The sequence below is a fragment of the Bactrocera dorsalis genome, chromosome 5 (genome assembly GCF_023373825.1).
Source record: "Bactrocera dorsalis isolate Fly_Bdor chromosome 5, ASM2337382v1, whole genome shotgun sequence".
Lineage (NCBI taxonomy): Eukaryota > Metazoa > Arthropoda > Insecta > Diptera > Tephritidae > Bactrocera > Bactrocera dorsalis.
This window is the reverse complement of record NC_064307.1, coordinates 63,433,274-63,456,965: the sequence shown is the minus strand read 5'-3', so window position 1 is coordinate 63,456,965 and position 23,692 is coordinate 63,433,274. Positions and strand designations below refer to the sequence as shown.

The following is a 23,692-nucleotide window of genomic DNA, read 5'->3' as shown; positions in this document are numbered from 1 at the left end:
GGTCGATTATGTAGACCATAAATCGGACGTAAAGCGCGAAACACATTTCGAACCGAACACTGATTTTGGTAATAAAATTCAATGATTTGCAAGCGTTGCTCGTTAGTAAGTCTATTCATGATGAAATGTCAAAGCATACTGAGCATCTTTCTCTTTGACACCATGTCTGAAATCCCACGTGATCTGTCAAATACTAATGCATGAAAATCCTAACCTCAAAAAAATCACCCTTTAAAAAGAAAAAAAGATTATGAATCTAGAATAATGTCGCAATGGTCGGAACTACGGAAAAGTGGGAAAACAATTTTTCACAAAATGGCGACTGCCTAAAAAAAAAGTGTTTTTGGATCACTTTTTCTGATTCTTTCGAATTTTTTAAAAATAATAAAAATAAAAATTTGGGGATGGGGTTAGTTCCAACCATAGACAGGCCTACAAAGAAGACTCTATAAAAATTCCAAGTAAATCGGTCCAGTAGAACCTGAGAAATCGTGGGCACCGTTCCGAAAAAGACAGTTTTGAGAAAAACGCGTTTAAAGTTTCGCGTTCCGGTGAAACAGTTCGGATGCCGGGTCAGAAAAATGCCTATATCTCCGAAAATAATTTGAATTTTGAAAAATCCTCTTTTACATATATTCCTCAATAGTTAAGCTTTGAAAATAAAAAATTCGATTTTTTTAAATTTCTAAACTAGCTTTAGCATTAATTTCCTTTTTATTTGTGTAAAAAAAATATTTTAATATGCTATATTTAATGTTAAATATACATCTTTTGAAATGGATAGAAAAAAACACAAAACTTATTCACTTTAATACAAATAAACTTGCCGCAATTTAATAGAACTCTTTGTGTGTAAACTTTATTGATTTACGGTATATATATGTATATGTATAGTGGCACGAAGCATGAATTCATTGTCGGAATTAGAGAAGCATGAATTCATCAACGGAATTTTCTTCAGGACTCCAGAAATTTGCTTTATTATAAAGTGCGGAGAAAGAAACAAATATATGTACAAAGAAAAAAGCAACCGACGGATTCGATAAATTATAAGTTATAAGCATATTGTAGCGACTTCTATAACTTTCATGGTAGACTAGATTTTTAGTTCAGTTGAACACGTATAGCGAAGCAAAACCGAACTAAAGAAATAAATAACTAAAATGTCTAGAGTGCAAAAAAATTTGAAGCAATTTTGTGAAAAAATATTTACAAATTTGTCAAAAACAATAAATTTCCATAACTAAGCCGCAAAGACTAAAAGCTGTAATTTGGTATAACAAATCGCTTTGGAAAATTGGGCGTGGCCATGCCCCTAAAGTGTTTAATGTACTCATATATTTATTAAACAAGTTCACTCAGATGAAATCCTTTTAGCACACCTACCGGTAGTGTGAAAATGGGCTAATGCAGATTATAATCCCGCCCACTAAAACTACTGAATTCGCGATAAATCAATAAATGAATACCCCGGAGACTAAATTTTACACCCAAATGATACAAAAGGACTATATAGGAGCCGTTAACAAAATTGGACGATGGGCGTGGCACCAGCATATCTCAAGACTTACTCGACCGACATCTACCAAATGTGGTACATTTTTATACCCTGAACAGGGTATATTAAGTTTGTCACGATGTTTGTAACACCCAGAAGGAAGGGTCGGATACCCTATAAAGTATATATATAAATGATCAGTATGGCGAGCTGAGTCGATTTAGCCATGTTCGTCTGTCCGTCTGTCTGTCTGTCTGTCTGTCCATCTGCATGTCTGTATGTCTGTCTGTCTGTATGTCTGTATATACGAACTAGTCCCTCAGTTTTTAAGATATTGTCTTGAAATTTTGCAAACGTCATTTTCTCTGAAGCTGCTCATTTGTCGGAGCGGCCGATATCGGACCACTATAACATATAGCTGCCATATAAACTGAACGATCGGAATCAAGTTCTTGTATGGAAAACTTTAACATTTGACAATGTATCTTCACCAAATTTGGTATAGATTATTTCCTAGGGCAAAAATGTAATCTCCGAAGGAATTGTTCAGATCGGTTAACTATAGCATATAGCTGCCATACAAACTGAACAGATAGTTACTCACAAAAATGCACCTGTGAAGGGTATTTAGCTTCGGTGCAACCGAAGTTAACTTGTTTTTTCTTGTTTTATTATAAACTTTCTATTCTAGTGCAAAAAAGAGCTAAATCGAACTAAAACTATGCCGACACCCTTTAAAATTGCATGTGAACGATCACAAAATTATGCACACAAGCGATGACGTTGCACGTAAAGTACAAAGATTGTGTGACTAATAAAGCTGTGAAACGTTAAAAGTACGTGTACCATTACAAAAAATGGTACATACATTTTGTAAATTATAATTCTTATTATAATCCTACTATAAAACTATAAATAAGTGTGCGCGCTATGTATTTATTCAGTCAGAATCTAGCTCTGTGTACTGCACAACTGAAAACAATAAATTTCAAAAAAAGGTTACATGGATCGTGATCGGAAAAGTGCTAAAGATGAGTCTAGGCGTTCGGCATCTAATTCGTCCAGGATGTCAGGTGAGTTCAGTATATCTTGTGAATTTTCAAAACATTTGTTTGAATTAAAAACTTAGATCGACGGGGTCATATGAACAGACTCGCAATGTGTACACAGATCGTTGGTTAATTCGGCGCGAAGGACCACAAGTATAAAATTAAACCCAATTTATTATTGAGCAGTGGAGTGAATTTCAAACCTTTATCGCCAAGGATCGTTTTGCCAATAGTGTGTCGATTAGAGTGCTAGGTCACACACTATACCGGCCAAACTGAGGCTCACTTATCCAACAATATAAAAAATACAACAATGTGTTTAAGAAATTGAAGTGTTTTAAGATCATATTTACATTATAATTTAGACGTGCTTCAGCCTGTTAAAAACTTAATTCGATTAGAAAACTTTTAGCGTTATTAAGGAATTACAAACTAATAATATTTCCGCTAAAGTTAGATAATCGAATTAAGATGAAATTAAATCGGTAACTATAATATAACAGACAAAAATAAATAACTTTATGCAAAAAAAGAAAAGATTTGTAAAAAATTCAAGTATAATGGAAGAATATATTTAAAAAAATAGAACACATTGTCATATTTTCCGAATCTGATTGTATGTACACTGCTAAATATACATATACAAATTCATAAAGTAAAAAGTCTTTCTCTGTTATATTAAAAATATGAATTTTCATCTTCCATTCAGTGCCTGAATGCTTCGTTGCGGACCCTAGTCTAGTCGAAGAAATGGAATTCCTTAGGCCACATGTTCTTAATGAAGTCCGAGATGAACAAGAAAATCAGGATGACAGCTCAACAAAAGTGGAAACAAATGATAACGTAGGAACGTTAGCCGATGTTGCCGGAATAAATGTGAAAGGCAACTCTGGAGCTAAGGAAAATGGATATCTCAGCTCATAGCGTGATATTAAAGAGAAAATTCAATAGAAACTAAATCAGCGACAAATTAGAAGTAAATTAAGTAAATTTTGAATATATATTTTGGCTTTTCCATTTAATAAAATATTGTTTGCGAATTTGTAAAATGTTGCCGATCCTTAACATTAGTAGTACCGTATGTACTAAATTTAGTTTTGAAATCGGTAATTTGTTTGTATGAAAGCTATGTATGTGCTATAGTATATATATGTAAAGAACTTATTCATAATACTGGCGCAAATGAGTCAACATGCACCAAATTGCAGTAGAAATATAGAAAAGTATAAACATGATAAGCCGTAAGCCCTGGCAGCTAGTGCTTCTTACTCTGTAAGATAATAATTGTATTATTATTTTTCTTTTAATAAATAAATAAATAAAAAAATAAACATGAATCACCAACGTGCCGTGAAGATCTTTTCATACTCTTTTATGTTAAAAAATATGCCAAAGTTAACGCTTTTATTGTTTTTTCTACATATGGCATCTCGAGGAATTCGGGGGCGAGATTTGAAGAATCGTGTGAGTTTTCGTTCTTTCTCGTTTTTCGTTACTCGAATGCTGAGACGAGATTAAATTAAGGTGTGTAAGACTGCATAGCTGTTAATACAATTCATTTGAAGACAGGCTGTCTAAGGTGCAACATATTTATTAACAATAAGAAATTGGTGCAAAAACTAATTAAAAATTGTTCCAAAAATACAACTTGAAAATAAAGTAAAATGCTATAATACAAATTTGTTAAAACGCCGAGAGCATTGTTCAAAATAAACAACAAGTCGGTGGATTTTGGCAATCGGAACAATTAAAAATATAAAATTGATACTCACCATATGCCAAACAGAATGCAACATCAAAAGAATTGTGAGTATACTACTTTAATCAAATTGAGAGGTGAATTTTTAATTAATACTTCGCGTGCTTTTCGAATCAGTAAGTTTCTGTAAGTTGGTAGTGCAGTAAATGATATATGTATTTGCTAAATGTCACTATTTTGAAGTGAAACACAGGTCGTTTTGTGAGGCTCTAAAAGTGAGGCTATTCAGCAAATGCACATGATCACTCCGAGGACACCGTTTTGACTCAATTAAGGATATAAAAGCTGAATCAAAGAAGGCTCTGATGGCCATCACGACGGAGGATTTTTCGAAGTGCTATGGTGGTTGGAAAATTTTTGGCATAAAATGATGCAACTGTCAATGCGGTCAATGTGATTCCCTGTTGTGATATTAAAAATGCCTTGCTAGTTGCACATGGTACGACCTAAAAAACGCCTTATTCATTAGCAACAATCAGAGTAATTCGTTTATGTATACAAAAATTAGTACACTCTTTGTGTTATTATTATTATTATTACAAGCAAAACGAAATTATTCGTTGGGAGTGTATTTCTGTCTCTTCATATTCTATGCTTCGGCATATATGCCTTGTCATCATATGCCGTAAATACATATACATATTTATTTCTTCTCATCTTCTCGGTTAGAATATGTGAGAGAATTGTAAACAATGTTAAAATTGTGAAGCGAATTCCGACCTACAATGTTAACAAATCCGGCGAATTCCCTAATAAAAATCTATCAAATGTTCGCAGTCGAACCTGCACCTTTTCTATACTTTACATTCTCTGGTTATGCTGAGTGTTTGGTGGGATTGGAAAGGCATCATCCACTATGAGTGGAAAAAACGGGCAGAACTGATCAACAGAGAGAGCTTCGTCTTCTATCAGGACCGCACACATCTTTGATAACTCGTCAAAAACTGGGAGAGCTTGGCTGGGAAGCATATAGACCTGACCTTGCACCATCGGACTACTATTTGTTTCGGTCAATGCAGAACTCCATCAATGGAGTAAAGTGAAAATTACTTGTCGCAGTTTTTCGCCGAGAAATTAGAAAAATTTTACACCGATGGAAAATGGCTCTAGCGGAAAAATGGCAAAAAGTGGTCGACGAAAATTGTACATATATTTGGTTCATTAAAAATTGTTATAAATATTAAACAAGTAAGGAAGGGCTAAGTTCGGGTGTCACCGAACATTTTATACTCTCGCATGATAAAGTGATAATCGAGATTTCATTATCCGTGAGATTTACCTACATTTTCGGTGAACAATTAGGTTAGGTTAGGTTAGGCACTGAGTTCTTCGTGTTCTATATCAGGGACCTTGAAAAGTTATAGTCCGATCCCGACAATTTTTCCACAAGGGATACCTCAGCTCACATACCGTATTTGAGTAAAGTTTTATTCCGCTATGATCATTGGTTTCTAATGTACATATTTTACAGAGAAGGCATCAGATGGAATTCAAAAGAGCGTTATATTGGAAGAAGGCGTGGTTGAGAACCGATTTCCCCCATATTTAGTATATACCATCAGGGTGTTAGGAAAATATTATATACCGAATTTCATTGAAATCGGTTGAGTAATTCCTGAGTTATGGTTTTTGGTCCATAAGTGGGCGACGCCACGCCCATTTTTAATTTTTAAAAAAAGTCTGGGTGCAGCTTCCTTCTGCCATTTTTTCCGTAAAATTTTGTGTTTCTGACGTTTTTTGTTAGTCGGTTAACGCACTTTTAGTGATTTTCCACATAACCTTTGTATGGGAGGTGGGCGTGGTTATTATCCGATTACTTCCATTTTTGAACTGTATATGGAAATGCCTGAAGGAAACGGCTCTATAGAGTTTGGTTGACATAGCTATAGTAGTTTCCGAGATATGTACAAAAAACTTAGTAGGGGGCGGGGCCACGCCCACTTTTCCAAAAAAAATTACTTCCAAATATGCTCCTCCCTAATGCGATCCTTTGTGCCAAATTTAACTTTAATATCTTCATTTACGGCATAGTTATGACCTTTTATAAGTTTTCGGTTTCCGCCATTTTGTGGGCGTGGCAGTGGACCGATTTTGCCCATCTTCGAACTTGACCTTCTTATGGAGCCAAGAAATACGTGTACCAAGCTTCATCATGATATCTCAATTTTTACTCAAGTTACAGTTTGCACAGACGGACGGACAGACAGACATCCGGATTTCACCTCTACTCGTCACCCTGATCACTTTGGTATATATAACCCTATATCTGACTCTTTTAGTTTTAGGACTTACAAACAACCGTTATGTGAACAAAACTATAATACTCTCTTTAGCAACTTTGTTGTGAGAGTATAAAAATAAGTTGAAATTTGATTAGAAATACGAAAAGACATTTTCGACTAACCAATATTTCTTGAAACGTGTTACTAAACGACGAGTACTTTTACAAATAGATAATCATCCAAAACACACAAACAATTATTGTAATTAGTGGTGTCGAGTTAGTATAAGATGTTTATCCAATCTCTCAACCTCAAGTCTTTGCCCTTATTCTCTGTTTTCTTTTTATACCCTGAACAGGGTATATTAAGTTTGTCACGATGTTTGTAACACCCAGAAGGAAGGGTCGGATACCCTATAAAGTATATATATAAATGATCAGAATGTTGTGCTGAGTCGATTAAGCCATATCCGTCTGTTCGTCCGTCTGTCTGTATATATACGAACTATGTAGTCCCTCAGTTTTTAAGATATTGTCTTGAAATTTTGCCAATGTCATTTTCTCTTCAAGAAGCTGCTCATTTGTCGGAACTGCCGATATCGGAACACTATAACATATAGCTCCCATACAAAATGAACGATCGGAATCAAGTTCTTGTATGAAAGACTTTCACATTTTACAATATATCTACATGAAATTTGGTATAGATTATTACGTAAGGCAGCAATGCAATCTCCGAAGAAATTGTTCAGATCGGTTAACTATAGCATATAGCTTCCATACAAACTGAACACATAGTTTCTAACAGAAATGCACCTGTGAAGGGTATTTACCTTCGGTGCAGCCGAAGTTAACGTTTTTTTCTTGTTTGTTTTTGTTTTTGTATTTTTGTATTGGAATGCAACTGTATATAAAGCATTAATTGCTGATGAAATATTTATGACCCACCCTAACAACTACTGATGACTAAACTTATATATGTATGTCCGAAGTATAATAATTCATTGTGCATATCAATTAAACAAAAAGTCACTTATTAATTATTTACTAGTTTCTTATAAAATTACAGCATATATTATATATACATATATATGTATATAATATGTATATGCAGCAGTTCTCTCAAACTGGCACGAAGCATGATTTATTATTCATTCTCGGAATTAAAGTACTTACATATATGGAATTCTATGGGGATTCCAGTATTTTTGTTATATAATTGGCTACACCGAAGCAAATATAACCTTCACAGGTGCATTTTTTTAGTAACTATGTGTTCAGTTTCTATGGAAGCTATATGCTATAGTAATCTGATGTAACCAATTTCTTCGGATATTATATTGTTTCCTTAACAATAATCTATACCAAATTTCGTGAATATATCTTGTCAAATGTGAAAGTTTACCATACAAGAACTTATTATAGTTGTCCGATATCGGCAGTTCCGACAAATGAGCAGCTTCTTGAAGGGAAAATGACATTGTCAAAATTTCAAAGCGATATCATAAAAACTGAGGGACTTTTTCGTATACATACAGACAGACAGACGGACGGACATGTCTAAATCGACTCAGCACGACATTCTGATCATTTATATATACACTGTATAGGGTCTCCGACGCTTCCTTCTGGGTGTTACAAACTTCATGACAAACTTAATATATAATAAACCGCGATAAATTAAAATTTAATTATAGCGAAAATTAACTAAAACTACTGTGCACGAGTCATTGCAGTTCAGTTGAACACGTAAAGCGAAGCAATACTGAACTAATGAAATAAATAAAAAGAATCTCTATAGTACAAAAAATTTTAAAAAAGTTTACGAGAAATATTTAAAAATTTGTCAAAAACTACAATTTGAAAATTTGAAAATTTCAAGAAAACTTTAAGAATAAAAGAGCCGTAGCATGGATTCAAACGCTTGCAGCAGGAAGCAGCCTTCGAAACATTATAAGCCTTATGGAAGAGGCTGTACGAATATAAAGAACAAAAGGACTTTCAAAGAAGATAAAAAATTATGTAATTTGGTGGAGCAGCATCCGCAGCTGTACGACAAAGGACACAAGGATTACGGTCAGATAAAGGCTACAGATGAGGCATGGCACACGATTGCGGACTCGTTGGGGAAGTCAGGTGAGTTTGACAAAAAACGAAAGCAAAGTACCGTATGGTAAGCACAACGGTACAGTCTCTGAACAAATTGTTCAGATGGACATTCTGTAGCATATAGCTGCCATACAAACTGACCGATCATATTGAGGTGCTTGTATGGAAACTGTTTTTTATTTGTGTAGGGTATTATAGCTTCGGTTCAACGTCAGTTAAAAATTTTTATGGTTTGCAATAACTTTACTCTTCTTGATTTGCTTACTGGTTTCAGTGTCTCAATGCAAGGCTCGTTGGGAAAAACTGCGTGCTGAGTACATCGCCTACCTACGTTCCCTTGAAGCCGATAAGGAACAGCGTGGTCGTAAACGTCAATTTAAAGAAACCGCGGTTGCCGCAGAAAATAAAGACCTCTGCAACAAACATTTTTTTGAAATTCTACGGTGCTACATGCAAGATATGACCCAAAGAGAGCAGAGTCTATGCCACATTAGCATGTTGCAAGCTGTACACGAAATCAGCGCAATGAAGCAAGCAAGCGGTGATGGCATTGATTGCATACAAAATGAGATAAAGTATCTAGTGGACAAAATAGACGAACAAGGACTCCGTACTTTGCAAGAAATCATTCAGAGAAGAATAAATAAATGTAGTAATGCAGACGTGTTCTCTACATCAAAACCGCAGCTGGTAAATGACGAAGTTACCATTAAGGATTAAGCAGATATATTGTAATGAATTAAAACTATAATAAGTAACCCGAATGGACCCGGTAATAACATTAGCGGTAACTGAACTTTAACAGTATTTTTACAGTGATCCAAATCTAGTATCTATGAATGGTACATATTGATTTACATTTCCTTAATAAATCCTTTTAAATATTTGAAATATTTTTTTTATTTATCGAAACTTCTTAAAGGGTTATATAGAGCTAGACTTTTCAAAAAAGTCCATTATTTTAATTTTAAAAATTTTATATCGTTTCGGTGAATATTTTCGAAGTTACACGCAAATTTAAAAATACTAAAATCTCGCCTAACTCCCTATATAACGAGTTCACTTAAGGATACTAAATTCGCGATAAATCAATATATGTAAATAAATACCCCAGAGACTTTAAATTATACACCTAGTATGATACAGAAGGACTGTATACAAAAGAGCCGGAAACAAAATTGAACGATGGGCGTGGCACCGCCATATCTCAAGACTTACTCGACCAGCATCCACCAAATGTGGCACATCTTGTCATTCTAACCTTCCTTTTCCACTGCAAAATCAAGCTAAATCGGACTACTTATAACGACGCCAACTTCCCACAAAACAACCTTTTAAATTCCATCTGATTCTTCCACTTTCCGGTGATCAATCCAAGCACCAAAGAATGTATCGAGATAAACAATCAAAAAGCTGTAAAACTTTAAAAGCACGTATACCATTTCAACAAGTCATTACACAGACCGAAGTACTACACAACTGAAAACATTAAATTTCAAAACAGGATAGATGGATCGTGATCATGCTAAAGATGAGCCTAGGCCTATCGTCCGGGATGTCAGGTGAGTTCAGTATTTCTGGGGAATTCTTAAAAGATCAGCATTCATTATTGGATAATCTTCAACCGAAGAGACCACGTCCAGGACGCGATGAAAAAAATATAGCAGCCGTAGTTGAGAGTATACACGAAAACCGTGGAGAGTCAATTCGACGCCATTCGCGCACCATTTCGGACTGACGTATGGAACGATTTGGCCCATTTTACGTCGAGATCTTAAATTTAAAGCTTACAAAATACAATTTGGGTAAGAACTTAAGCCGCTTGGGCTTCTTTATAGGGCAAAATTATAGGTAATAGAAATAGATTCAACCTTGTATTCTCCAATTCTTTAAATAAACTCAAAATTTAACCTTAGAATTAATGTAACACAGTTTTTCTTTTTCATTGTGAACTACATATTTTTTAAAAGAAATTTGGCGTAAACTAATATTTTTATGATCGTACAAACTGATCGTTCAAAAATCAAGTCCTGGCATGGACTTTTTTTTAATAATATCTTCCAATATTTGACAAGAATTATTTTTCGAAACAAAGTTAGTTTCTGCAAAGAAATTGTGCGGATTGGACTAATGTGCCATGTAAATTATTTCTTTTCGCCTTATTTGGTCATAAAGCTTAGTATGCAGCTCTAAAGAAATCTAGTACATTTTTTTAATAAATATGGCAAACGTGGTTTCTACGTCGTATTCTTATTGGCTAGCAGCTACGGGCTAGAACTGTCAAGCTAGGATGATTCATATCATAACTTGAGTGATCTTGCGTTATCTCATTTTTCTGTTGACAGTGGATTAGTGCACACCTATACAGATTCGAAGTCTTGAGACAATAGATTTGCAAAACGTTTATTAACCACGCGTAATTAGTGTCAAAGCCAGTTGAAATTTTAAAAAATGAGACGAAATAGCGGCCAACGCAACCATAATCGCGAAGAAAATAAAAAACTCGCTAACTTGGTAAATCAGCTTCCACAGCTGTACGACAGGGATCATGTCCTTTATGGTAAAATAAATGCTGTAGAAAAAGCTTGGAAAAAAATAGCAAAAATGTGGCAAAAGCCAGGTGAGTTTAGTACCTTTGGTGATGTCATTAAACCGTCAGTGAATTTGTATTACATTGATGGCGTAATTTCAGCAAACGTGCCATTTGCCAACTCAATATTTTATAAATGAGGTGAAGAAGCGTAGCACAGTTAACAAATATACATATGTATGCATGTATAATATATACGTATGCATATTCACATATACTTCTGTATGCATCTTAACTTACAATGGAAGTTCACTATTTAAAATATTTTTAGGACATTAGAAAAAATTTGGAAATAAATTAAATATTTTTGGAGAATTCTTGACGTACAAAGAATTAATACTTTCTAGAACTAAATTTTTTTTCCTTCCTTTGTTTCAGTGCCTGAATGCAAGAGACGTTGGCGAAATATACGAGCCGCCTACGCACGCTCCATTCACGCCTACAAAACTAAGCATGGGCGGAAACCTCTTATGGAGTACTATTTAGCAAAGGAAATGAAGTTTTTAAAACCCCATCTACCAAAAGAAGTGGCTGCAATTGACACAGCAAGAGACGAACCTATACTAACTGAACACGCATCTGAAGCAGCGCAAAATAATGGCCAAAATAATGAGAATAATAACTCTGAAGCTATCGCAAACGAAAACAACGTTCATGATATGAATAATGCACACACTCATGAAACTTTTGCCAACGTGTTCTTTGCATTCATTCTACCGCCACTAGTGGTTATCATCGAGCAGTAATCAGAGTAATCGCTATGACCCTTTCAAGTATTACATATACATATATGTGTAACATTGAAATTTAACTGTATTGACAGTTAACACCAACAATAAACGTACACAAGTAAGTATAGCCCATTATTTACTTAATGCCTTAAAATCTTAAAAAATAAAATTTTATTATTTTAGGCCTCCAAATATAGCATAAAGTTCGTCAGTGCGTATAAATAACCTCAGCGGAGAAACTCACCAGCGTTGGCCAGCTTTACATCGAATCCAATTTAGTTGGTAATTTCGTCATATTTTAAGCATTATGAGTTAACATCAGGCAACAACAAAAACAAACCACGCAATTGTGAAGTTCTGCTTACTACTTATAAATAAATTTGTTTCTCAAAATATTTGCATTACTAGTTTGCCTTTAATTTCATGAAAGTATAGACCTGAATAAAATAAGATAAGTCAGAGACTCTATAATGTATACATACATATATATATATATATATATATAGAAATGTACAACGTCTGGAGTGCTTTGCGTGAGTACCTGCCAGCGACGGCCTAACCTCACCGTGCTTTCTAGAAGGACATAGCTCAATACACTGCGTTGATCAGCGCCCCAAAGGGTAAACGCTCCCCGTCGTACCAGGTTAACGTCTCTGGTAAGAGCTTGCAACTTTTGCTACTATGACAGCAGGGATATATAAATGTACAGTGATGTCCTTCTGGCCATCCATCTGTATACATATATCCGAGCTAGTCCCTACATTTTAGAGGCCACTTATTTGTCGACACATCCAATACCGGACCACTATAGCATATACATAGGCGGCATACACACCGAACGATCTTAGCCATGTGCTTGTGTGGAGCACTTTTTCATTTGACGAAACATTTTCAGGAAATTCTGTAGGGGTTATTGATAAGGCAATCTCTGAACTTGTTCTGATCAATATAGCATATAGCGCCATACAAACTAAGCGATCAGAAATAAGATATTTTCTTGAAACGTGCATGTATGAAAGGTGTTCAAGCTTCGGTCCAACTAAAGTTAAAGCTTCTTTGTTTTATAGTTTATTATAATATTTTGCTCCCTTTATCCCTTTTTATTTATTTTTTATTTTACAATTTTCTTCATTTGTTTTCATTGTTGTCTGTTTTGTTCACCTAACGGTTGTATGTATCACCTAAAACTAAGCGACATAGATAAATGATTATTCTTCTTTATCTGCGTAGACCACTTCGGCGGTTATAGCCGAGTTAACAACAACGCGCCAGTCTTTTCTAATGTTCGCACGGTGGCGCCAATTGGAGATTCCAAGCGAAGCCAGGTCCTTCTCCACCTCGCCTTTCCAACGGAGTGGAGGTCTTCCTCTTCCTCTGCTTTCCCCGGTGGGTACTGTGTCGATCACTTTCAGAGCTGAATAGTTTTCGTCCCTACGTACGACATGAGAGGACTTTTCTTTTCAATTGCCTACTTAGTCCGAAGTAGCTTCTTTTAGCAGGAGATACTCTGCGTTAGATTTCGAGGCTGACATTGTTAACAGTGATATGAGAACTAAGTCGCGAGTACGACGACTGTTCGTTTGATGACTGGCTTTGCTTCCTTATCCATTCTGGATTCTGGAAAAGACAGAACTAACGACGCGGCTGTTGAGGCTAATGATATCAATATCATAGTCATACGCCAGCAGTTGTACGCTCTTATAGAAGATTATAACTGCTCAATTAAGTTGTGTAGCTTGAATTATTTTCTCCAGCGGTAGACTGTCTGAAACCTCGTTTGGTATCGAACGGTACGGTGGGGTCCTTGCCGATTTTGACAGAGATTTTGGCATTGCTCAAAGTCTGGTAACACAGCCGTAACGAAGTGATGGCGGTTCAAAAACCTAGTGCACAAGTCTATTGAGGAGATGTTTCGCCTTCTCACTTTAGCTCGCCTTGAAACTAATGTTTTTTGGCTACCCAGAGGAAACTTGGTCTATGAACATAAGTCGTGAGCTGCTTGAGCCATATGTAAAATAATCGTTTCTGGGCACTCCCAAGTGAATGGCATTTTCCTCGTATTCGTATATCTCCTGTGCTGCCAATCACATAGTGTGTTGGAAAGATGAGATTTTAACCAAAAAAAATTATTTGACTTGTGTACTAAAAGAAGCTCGATGTTTGGGTACCACATGAATTGTCAGTGAAAAATTTAATGGACCGAATTAACATCTGCGATTCTTTGTTGAAACGAAATGAAATCAAACCATTTCTGAAGCGAATGGTAGCAGGAGACGAAGAGTGGATTATATATGAAAATAATACGCGAAAAAATCATGGTCCAAGTGTGGTGAAACTGAACAAATGGTCGCAAAGCCATAAATGATGCCCCGAGCGGTTATGCAGAGTGTTTGGTGGGATTTGAAAGGAATCATCCACTATGAGTGGAAAAAACGGGCAGAACTGATCAACGGAAAGAGCTTCGTCTTCTATCAGGACCGCAAACATCTTTAATAACTCGGCAAAAACTGGGAGAGCTTGGCTGGGAAGTTTTGATGCATCCAGAATATAGACCTGACCTTGCACCACCGGACTACCATTTGTTTCGGTCAATGCAGAACTCCATCAATGGAGTAAAGTTGGCTTCAAAAGAAGCCTGTGAAGATTACTTGTCGCAGTTTTTCGCCGAGAAATTATAAAAGTTTTACACTGATGGAAAAATGCCTCTTTCGGAAAAATGGCAAAAAGTGGTCGACGAAAATTGTACATATATTTGGTTCATTAAAAGTTGTTATAAATATAAAAAAATATGTTGAAATTTGATTAGAAATAGGAAAAGACATTTTCGACTAACCAATATTTCTTGAAAGGTGTTACTAAAGTACTTCTACAAATAGATAAATAGATAATCATCCAAAACACACAAACAATTATTGCAAATAGTGGTATCCTCAGTATAAGATGTTTATCCAATCTCTCAACCTCAAGTTCTCTTAGAATATCCGAGTTTTCGAACCCAAAACAGCACATATTGGTTTTTAGGCTTTTAAGCTCGGGTTGCCCCTTATTCTCTGTTTTTTTTTTTATACCCTGAACAGGGTATATTAAGTTTTTGTCACGAATGTTTTGTTGGTAACACCCAGAAGGAAGGGTCGGATATCCTATAAAAGTTATATATATAAATGATCAAATGTATTTGAGCTGAGTCGAATTTAGATATGTTCCGTCTGCTGTCCGCTGTCTGTATAATATACGAAACTAGTCGCTCAGTTTTTTATGATATCGCTTTGAAATTTTTGCCAAATGTCCATTTTCGTCTTCAAGAAGCTGCTCATTTTGTCGGAACTGTCCGAAATCGAACCACTATAACATATTAGCGGCCATACAAACTGAACGATCCGAATCAAGTTCTTGTATGAAAAACTTTCACATTTTACAATATATCATCTACATGAAATTTGGTATAGATTATTACGTAAGGCAGCAATGCAATCTCCCAAGAAATTGTTCAGATCGGTTAACTATAGCTATATAGGCTTCCATAACACACTGAACACATAGTTTCTATCAGAAAATGCCCTGTGAACGGGTATTTACCTTCGTGCAGACCCCCAGTTAACGTTTTTTCTTGTGTGTTGTTTTTTTGTTTTTGATAATTTTGTTGAAAGCAACTGTATATAACGCATTAATTGCTGATGAAATATTTATGACCTTGCCCTAAACAACTACTTGATGACTAAACCTTAAACTTGTATAAATAATAATTCATTGTGCATATTAATTAAACAAAAGTCACTTTATGAATTATTTTCTAGTTTCTTATACAATTAGAGCGGTAAATATGTACTATATATACATTCAGTGGTTACGCGTTTCTATCGTTTAGTAGTCGTATGTCGAGGAGCAACGAATTAACATCACGCAAGACTATAGCGCAAACCCAAATATGCCCTGCGAGAAACATTTAATGATTCTAAATGCCTTTGGTGCCATGCAATGCCCTTTTATGTTTTCCGAGTCCTTTTAAAGATAAATAGGAAAAATATATCTTTAAAAGACATTTTGTTAATTTTCCAATTATAACTATTAATTATTTAGAATTATATGCTTAATTTTAATACTCCAATTTCTCACTTGTCTACTCTTTTTCGTGCTCCACCAACACAGTGACATATCCTCTCATGCCGACCACTGATATAGTACAGATATAATATGTATGTATATGCCGCAGTTTCTCTCAAACTGACACGAAGCATGATTTATTATTCATTCTCGGATTAAAAGTAATTTCTATCAAGATTCCAGTGCTTTGCGTCATTATAAATTACGGAGAACAAAACATTCATGTAAAATAAACCGCACCCGATGGATTCGATAAATTTACAAGTTTTCCATATAAATTGCAGCGAATGCTATAAAATAACAGTGATGACTAAGTAACATTTCATTAACAGTCAAACACGTATAGCGAAGCAAAACCGAACTAATGAAATAAATGAAAAGAATCTTCTACTAGTGCAAAAAATTTTGAAAAAAATTTTACGAGAAATATTAAAAATTTGTGCAAAACTACAATTTGAAAATTTGAAAATTTCAAGAAAACTTTAAGAGTAAAAGAGCTGTAAGCATGGAATTCAAACGCTTGTAGCATGAAGCATCCTTCGAAACATTATGAAGCCTTTATGGAAGCAGCACGTACGGATATAAAACAACAAAAAAACTTTCAAGAGAAGATAAAAAATTAATGTAGATTTGGTGGAGCAGCATCCGCAGCTGTATGACAAATCGGAACCACAAGGGTTACGGTCAGAAAAAGGCTACAGATGAAGGCATGGCGCACGATTTGGCGGACTCGTTGAGGAAGTCAGGTAAGTTTTGACAAAAAGCGGAAAGCCAAGTAACAGTTACTGTAAGTTACAACGGTACAATCTCTGGACAAATTGTTTTCAGATCGAACCTCCTGTAAGCTTATGGGCTATCATACAAACTGACCGATCAAATTTGAGGTGCTTGTGTGGATTTTTTTTTATTTGTGTAGGGGATATCTAGCTTCGGTTTCAACGTCAGTTTTACAAATTTTGTGGTTTGCAATAATTTACTCTTATTGTTTTGCTTACTGATTTTCAGGTGTCCTCAATGGCAAGGCTCGTTGGGAAAAACTGCGTGCTGAGTACATCGCCTACCTAACGTTTCCCTTGAAGCCGATAAGTAACAGCATGGTCGTAAACGTCAATTTAAATGAAACCGCGGTTGCCGGCAGAAAAATAAAGACCTCATGAACAAACATTTTTTTGAAAATCTACGGTGGCTTATCTGCAAGATATGAACCAAAGAGAGCAGAATCTATGCCACATTAACATAGGTCGCCAAGCTGTACACGAAATCAGTGGAATGAAAGTAGTGCAAGCGGTGATTGGGCAATGATTTGCCATCCAAATGAGATAAAGTATCTAGTAGACAAAATAAGACGAACAAGGACTCCGTACTTTGGCAAGAAACTCATTCAGAGAATAATAATTAAATGTAGTAATGCAAGACAATGTTCTCTAACATCAAAACCGCAGCTGGTACAATTACGAAAGTTACCTTAAAATTGAAGATATGATTTGTATGAATTACCATGTCTAAAAAGTAACACCGAATTAACCAGATGCAACCTTAGCGGTAACTGAACTTTAAAACTATTTTTACAATCCACAAAATCTAGTATCTATGAATAGCACATATTGAAAAATATTTCCTTAATAATCCTTTTAAATATTTGAAATATAATATATTTTTTTATTTATCGAAAATTCTTAAAGGGTTATACGTATAGAGCTATAATTTTGAAAAAAAAATCCATTATTTTAATTTTAAAAATTTTATATCGTTTCAGTGAATATTTTCGAATTACACGTAATACAACGCAAATTTTAAAAATACTAAAATTCACCGCCTAACTGCCCTATTATAACGAATTCACTGGTAAGGATACTAAATTCGCGCATAAATCAATACATGTGAAATAAATATCCCATAGACTTTAAAATTATACACCTAGCATGAACTCCAAAATGACTATATACATAAAAGCCGGAAACAAAAATTGAACGATTGGGCGTGGCACCGCCATAATCTCAAGACTTACTCGACCAGCATCCCACCAAAATGTGGTACATCTTTGTTATTCTAACCTTCCTATGTCCAGTGCTAAAACAAGCTAAATGTCGGACTATAACGACGCCAAACTTTCCCTACAAAACACTCTTTTAAATTCCATCTGAGTTCTTCCACTTTCCGTGGTCAATCCAAACACCAACGAATGTATCGAGATAAATAATCAAAAAGCCTGTAAAAACTTTAAAAGCACGTATACCATGACAAAATATATTACATACATATTTAGGTACCGTTAGGTAATTGTCATTCGAATTTCAAACAAGTCATTACACGGAAAACCGAAGTACTACACAACGGAAAACCATTAAATTTCAAAAAGGATAGATGGAATCGTGATCATGCTAAAAAGAATACAGCCTAGCGTACGGCAGCTTAATCGTCCGGGATGTCCAGGTGAGTGTCAGTTATTTCTGGGGAATTCTTAAAACATCAGCATTCATTATTGGATATCTTAAACCGAATAGTACCACCGCTCCAGGACGTCGATGAACAAAAATATAGCAGCCGTAGCTGAGAGTATACACGAAGACCGTGGAGAGTCGTTTCGGACGCCATTCCGCGCACCATTTCGGAACTGACGTATGGAACGACTTTGGCCCATTTTTACGTCGAGATCTTAAGATTTAAAAGCTTACAAAATACAATTTGGGTAAGAACTTAAGCCGCTTGGGCTCTAGATAAAGTTTACATTTTTTATTATTTATATTTTTAAAGACATTATTAACTATATTGGAAATATATCAAATATTTTTGGGAAACTCTTGCTGTATATAGATTTATGAAAACAAATTGGTAGTTGCCACTTTGTTTAAAATTATGAAGTTAAAAATAAAACAACTAAATTAAACCATACAGACAAACGCAAAACGAACTAAGTATTACGATTTGAGGGCAGCAACCTGGAATGTCCGGTCCCCTTAGTTGAGAAGTATGTCCGCTGCCTAGCTGGTTGATGTCCTCGTTTAGAGTGCAGGCTTGACATCATCGTCCGTCCACTATAATGCGAATGGACGGCAAAAGGACTGAGACGATTAGAGACCTTGTGACATTTACTACATTGGCCATGTAAAGGAGCGCTTGGGACTGGGATTAGTGAATGGGAGGAAGACTCCGTCGCCGAGTACTGCCATTCACCACGGTCAATGAACGTCCTAACCACAATCCACATCAAAATCGAGTGTACTTCAACATATCGCTGATTTTGCGCCCACGCCACGACAAAAGAGAAGGACGATGTGACCATAAGGCATGCCTTCTAACAGCGCGTTGGAGGCGCACCTATGAAAAGCTGCAACCGCCACGATGCCAAAAAATCGTGCAAGGAAGGTATTTTTGGCACAACAAACAGTAAATTCAGCCTCCACAAGGAAACATCCCCAAATGGGTTGAAGGCTTATCCACTTCGACGGGGCCCGAATGGAACGAAAACACTCCAGCTCTGAGAGTATTCGACGCAGTACCCCGCCAGGGGAAGACAGAGGAAGAGGAAGACCTTAACTCCGTTGGAAGGACCAGGTGGGAGAAGTAGCTGGCTTCGCGTTGGAATCTCCAATTATCGCAACCTTGCGAAAAGAAGAAACCCCCTGGCGCGCTGTTGTTAGCTGCGGCTATAATCGCGCAACAGCTGGTGTTTTATGCCAGTAAAGAAGAACAAGCAGTTTATAAAAGAGGGATTTTTGCTTTTTCTTCTGTCCAAGTTCACTTGACAAAAATGCCATGATTGAATATCGTTGCTTCTAACTGGATATATAGCATAGCAAATTTACCGCTTCCACTTAAATGTATTAGGAGCATCTTTATAAAAAGCCTGAGTGGCACCTTGAAACTCATTGGCTTACATTTAAAATCAAATACTAACTTCTGGTCATTTCTTCGTCCAAGCAATTTATGTATCTTGTGAACATTTAGAATAGGCAAAATTTTAAAACGTTTTATGTCCCATTTCCGTCAAACTGGCTGGTCATAGGGAAAAACTTTATAGGACAAAATTATAGGTAAATAGAAATAGATTCAACCTGGTATGCTCCAATTCTTTAAATAGACTCAAAATTTTAACTTATAATTAATGTATCACAGTTTTTTCTCTTCTTTTTTTTTCATTGTTAATTTTTTACGTCTTTTTTAAAAGAAATTTGGCGTAAACTAAATATTTTCATGATCGTACCAAACTGATCGTTCAAAAATCAAGCCCCTGGCATGGACTTTTTTTTAATAATATCTTCCAAAATTTGACAAGAATTATTTTTGGAAACAAAGTTAGTTTCTGCAAGAAAATTGTGCGGATTTGGACCAAATGTTCCATGTAAATTATTTTCTTTTCGCCTTATTTGGTCCATAAAGCTTAGTATTAGAAATGACCTCTAATTCACAATAGTAAATTTCTACGTAAGCCAGTACACTGTTCAAGCTTAGGATGATTCATATAATAACTTGAGTGATCTTGCGTTATCATGGATAGTTCACTTTCAAATTGGCATTGGAGTGAGTGCACACCTATACAGATTCGAAGTCTTGAGACAATAGAGTTGCGAAAAGTTTATTAACCACGCTTAACTAGTTTTCCAAAGCCAGTTGACGTTTCTAAAAATGAGACTAAATAGCGGCCAACGCAACCATAATCGCGAAGAAAATAAAAAACGTCGCTACTTTGGTAAATCAGCTTCCACAGCTTTACGACAGGGCTCATGTCCGTTATTGTAAAATAAATGCTGTAGAAAAAGCTTGGAAAAAAATAGGAAAAAATGTGGCACAAGCCAGGTGAGTTTAGTACCGTTGTTGGTGATGTCCTAAAACCGGCGTTGAATTTGTATTACATTGGGAATGGCGTAATTTCAGCAAACGTACCAGTTGCCTACTCAATATTTTATAAATGATAGTGAAGAAGGGTAGCACAGTTTAACAAATATACATATGTATGCCATGTATAAAAATAACCCCCCCAAAAATACGTATGCATTTTAACATATAATTTCTGTATGCATCTTCACTTACAATGGAAGTTCACTATTTAAAATATTTGAAGGACATTAGAAAAAATTTGGAGAAATAAATTAAATATTTTTGGAAACATTTTTTTTTTGTTTCCCCTTGATTGTACCAAGAATTAATACTTTCTAGAACTAAAGTTTTTTTCCTTCCTTTGTTTCAGTGCCTGAATGCAAGAGACGTTTTGGCGAAATAATACGCGCCGCCTACGCACGCTCCATTGCGACGCCTACAAAACTAAGCACTGGGCGGAACAAGTTTTATGGATTACTATTTAGCAAAGGAAATGAAGTTTTTTAGAACCCCATCTACCAAAACAAGTGGCTGCCATTGACACAGCAAGAGACGAACCTATACGAACTGAACACTCATCTGAAGCAGCGCAAAATAATGGCCAAACTAATGCGAATAATAACTCTGAAGCGGGCGCAAATACTGACGTTCATGATATGAAGAATACGCACACTAATGAAACTTATTTCCCTGGTGGATGCCCATCTAATTGACAAAAATGGACGAACAGAGTTTACGAGATTTGAAGCAAATCATTTTTTTTTGGAAAAAAAAAAAAAAGCAAACCCCGGAAACTGGAACAAATTGTTGATGTTAGAAAATAACTAATTAAAACGAGCTGTCCTCATTCATACAACCGCCACTAGTAGTTTACCATCAAGGACGAACCAGAGTTATGGCTATTGACTATTTACAGTATTAACATACATATATATAACATTTGTTGGCCCCTTGTAGGCCGGTACTAACACAATTACTAATTTAAGATTGAAATTTAACTGTATTCAACAATTAACACCAACAATAAACGCAGGTAATTTCCCATTATTTACTTCGAATGCCTTTTAATTGGGAATTTCGTCATATTTTGAGCATTATGAGTTAACAGCAGGCAACAACAAAAACAAACCACTCAATTGGTGGAAGTTCTGCTTACGATGTACTTAGAAATTAAAAGTTTTGTTTCTGAAAATATTTTGTTTACTTATTTGACTTTAATTTCATGACATTACTAGTTTGCCTTTAATTTCATGAAGGTATATACCTGAATAAGATATATAAATACCCACAAAGGGAAAGTCAAGAGGCTCTAAATGTTACATACATATATATATATTATATATATATATAGAAATGTACAACGTGCTGGAAGTGCTTTACGTGAGTACCTGCCAGCGACGGCCTAACCTCACCGTGCTTATCTAGAATGGACATTGCTCAGTACACTGCGTTTGATCAGCGCCCCAAAGTATAAACGCTACCCTTCGTACCAGGTTTAACGTCTCTGGTAAGAAGCTTGTAACTTTTGCTACTATGACAGCAGGGATCTATAAATGTACAGTGATGTCCTTCTGGCGCGTCCATCTGTTAACATATATCCGCGCTAGTCCCTCCATTTAGAGGCCACTTATTTTGTCGACGACATCCAATACCGGACTACTATAACATATACATAGGCGGCATACACACCGAACGATCTTAGCCATGTGCTTGTGTGTAGCACTTTTTTCATTTGACGAAACATTTTCAAGGAAATTCGGCAGGGGTTATTGATAAGGCTATCCTTCTGAACTTGTCCCGATTCAATATAGTATATAGCGCCATACCAAACTAAGCGATCATAATAAGATATTTTGCTTGAAACTTGCATGTATGAAAGGTGTTCCAGCTTCGGTCCAAATAAAGTTAAAGCTTCTTTGTTTTATAGTTTTTTTATAATATTTTGCTTCCTTTTATCCCTTTTTTATTTATTTTTGAATATATTAACAATGTTTCTTTATTTGTTTTCATTGTTGTCTGTTTTTTTTTGTTCACCTAACGGTAGTATGTATCATCTAAAACTAAGCGACATAGATAAAGGATTATTCTTCTTTATCTGCGTAGACCACTTTTGCGGTTATAGCCGAGTTAACAACAGCGCCGACAGTCAGTGTTCTAATGGTCGCACGGTGGCGCCAATTGGAGAATTTCCAAGCGAACGCCAGGTCCTTCTCCACCTGGTCTTTCCAACGGAGTGGGAGGTCTTCCTCTTCCTCTGCTTTCCCCTGTGGGTACTGTGTCGATCACTTTCAGAGCTGAATTGTTTTCGACCCTACTTACGACATGAGAGGACTTTTCTTTTCCAATTGCCTACTTTAGTCCGAAGTAGCTTCTTTTAGCAGGAGATACTCTGCGTTAGATTTCGAGGCTGACATTGTTAACAGTGATATGAGAACTAAGTCGCGAGTACGACGACTGACTTCGTTTGATAACTGGCTTTGCTTCCTTATCAAGTCTGGAAAAGACAGAACTAACGACGCGGCTGTTGAGGCTAATGATATCAATATCATAGTCATACCCCCAGCAGTTGTACGCTCTTATCGAGAATTATAACTGCTCAATTAATGTGTTTGTAGCTTTGATTATTATTCTCCAGCGGTAGACTGTCTGGAAATCTCGTTTAGTCTCGAACGGTACGGTGGGTCCTTGCCGATTTTGACCGCGATTTTGGCATTGCTCAAACGTCTTGTAACACAGCCGTAACGAAGTGATGGCGGTTCCCAAAGAAAGTGCACAAACCTATTGAAGGGATTTTTCGCCTTCTCACTTTAGCCCGC

General features: G+C 35.9%; 1 long non-coding RNA gene across 1 annotated transcript; it reads left to right on the top strand.

Annotated features, from left to right (window-relative positions):
- The first annotated feature begins 10,487 nt into the window (after nt 1–10,487).
- LOC125778671 (uncharacterized) lies at nt 10,488–12,311 on the top strand. Its single transcript, XR_007422853.1, has 3 exons — nt 10,488–11,256; nt 11,605–12,075; nt 12,141–12,311. It is a non-coding gene; the product is annotated as an uncharacterized LOC125778671 (long non-coding RNA).
- The last annotated feature ends 11,381 nt before the right edge of the window (nt 12,312–23,692 follow it).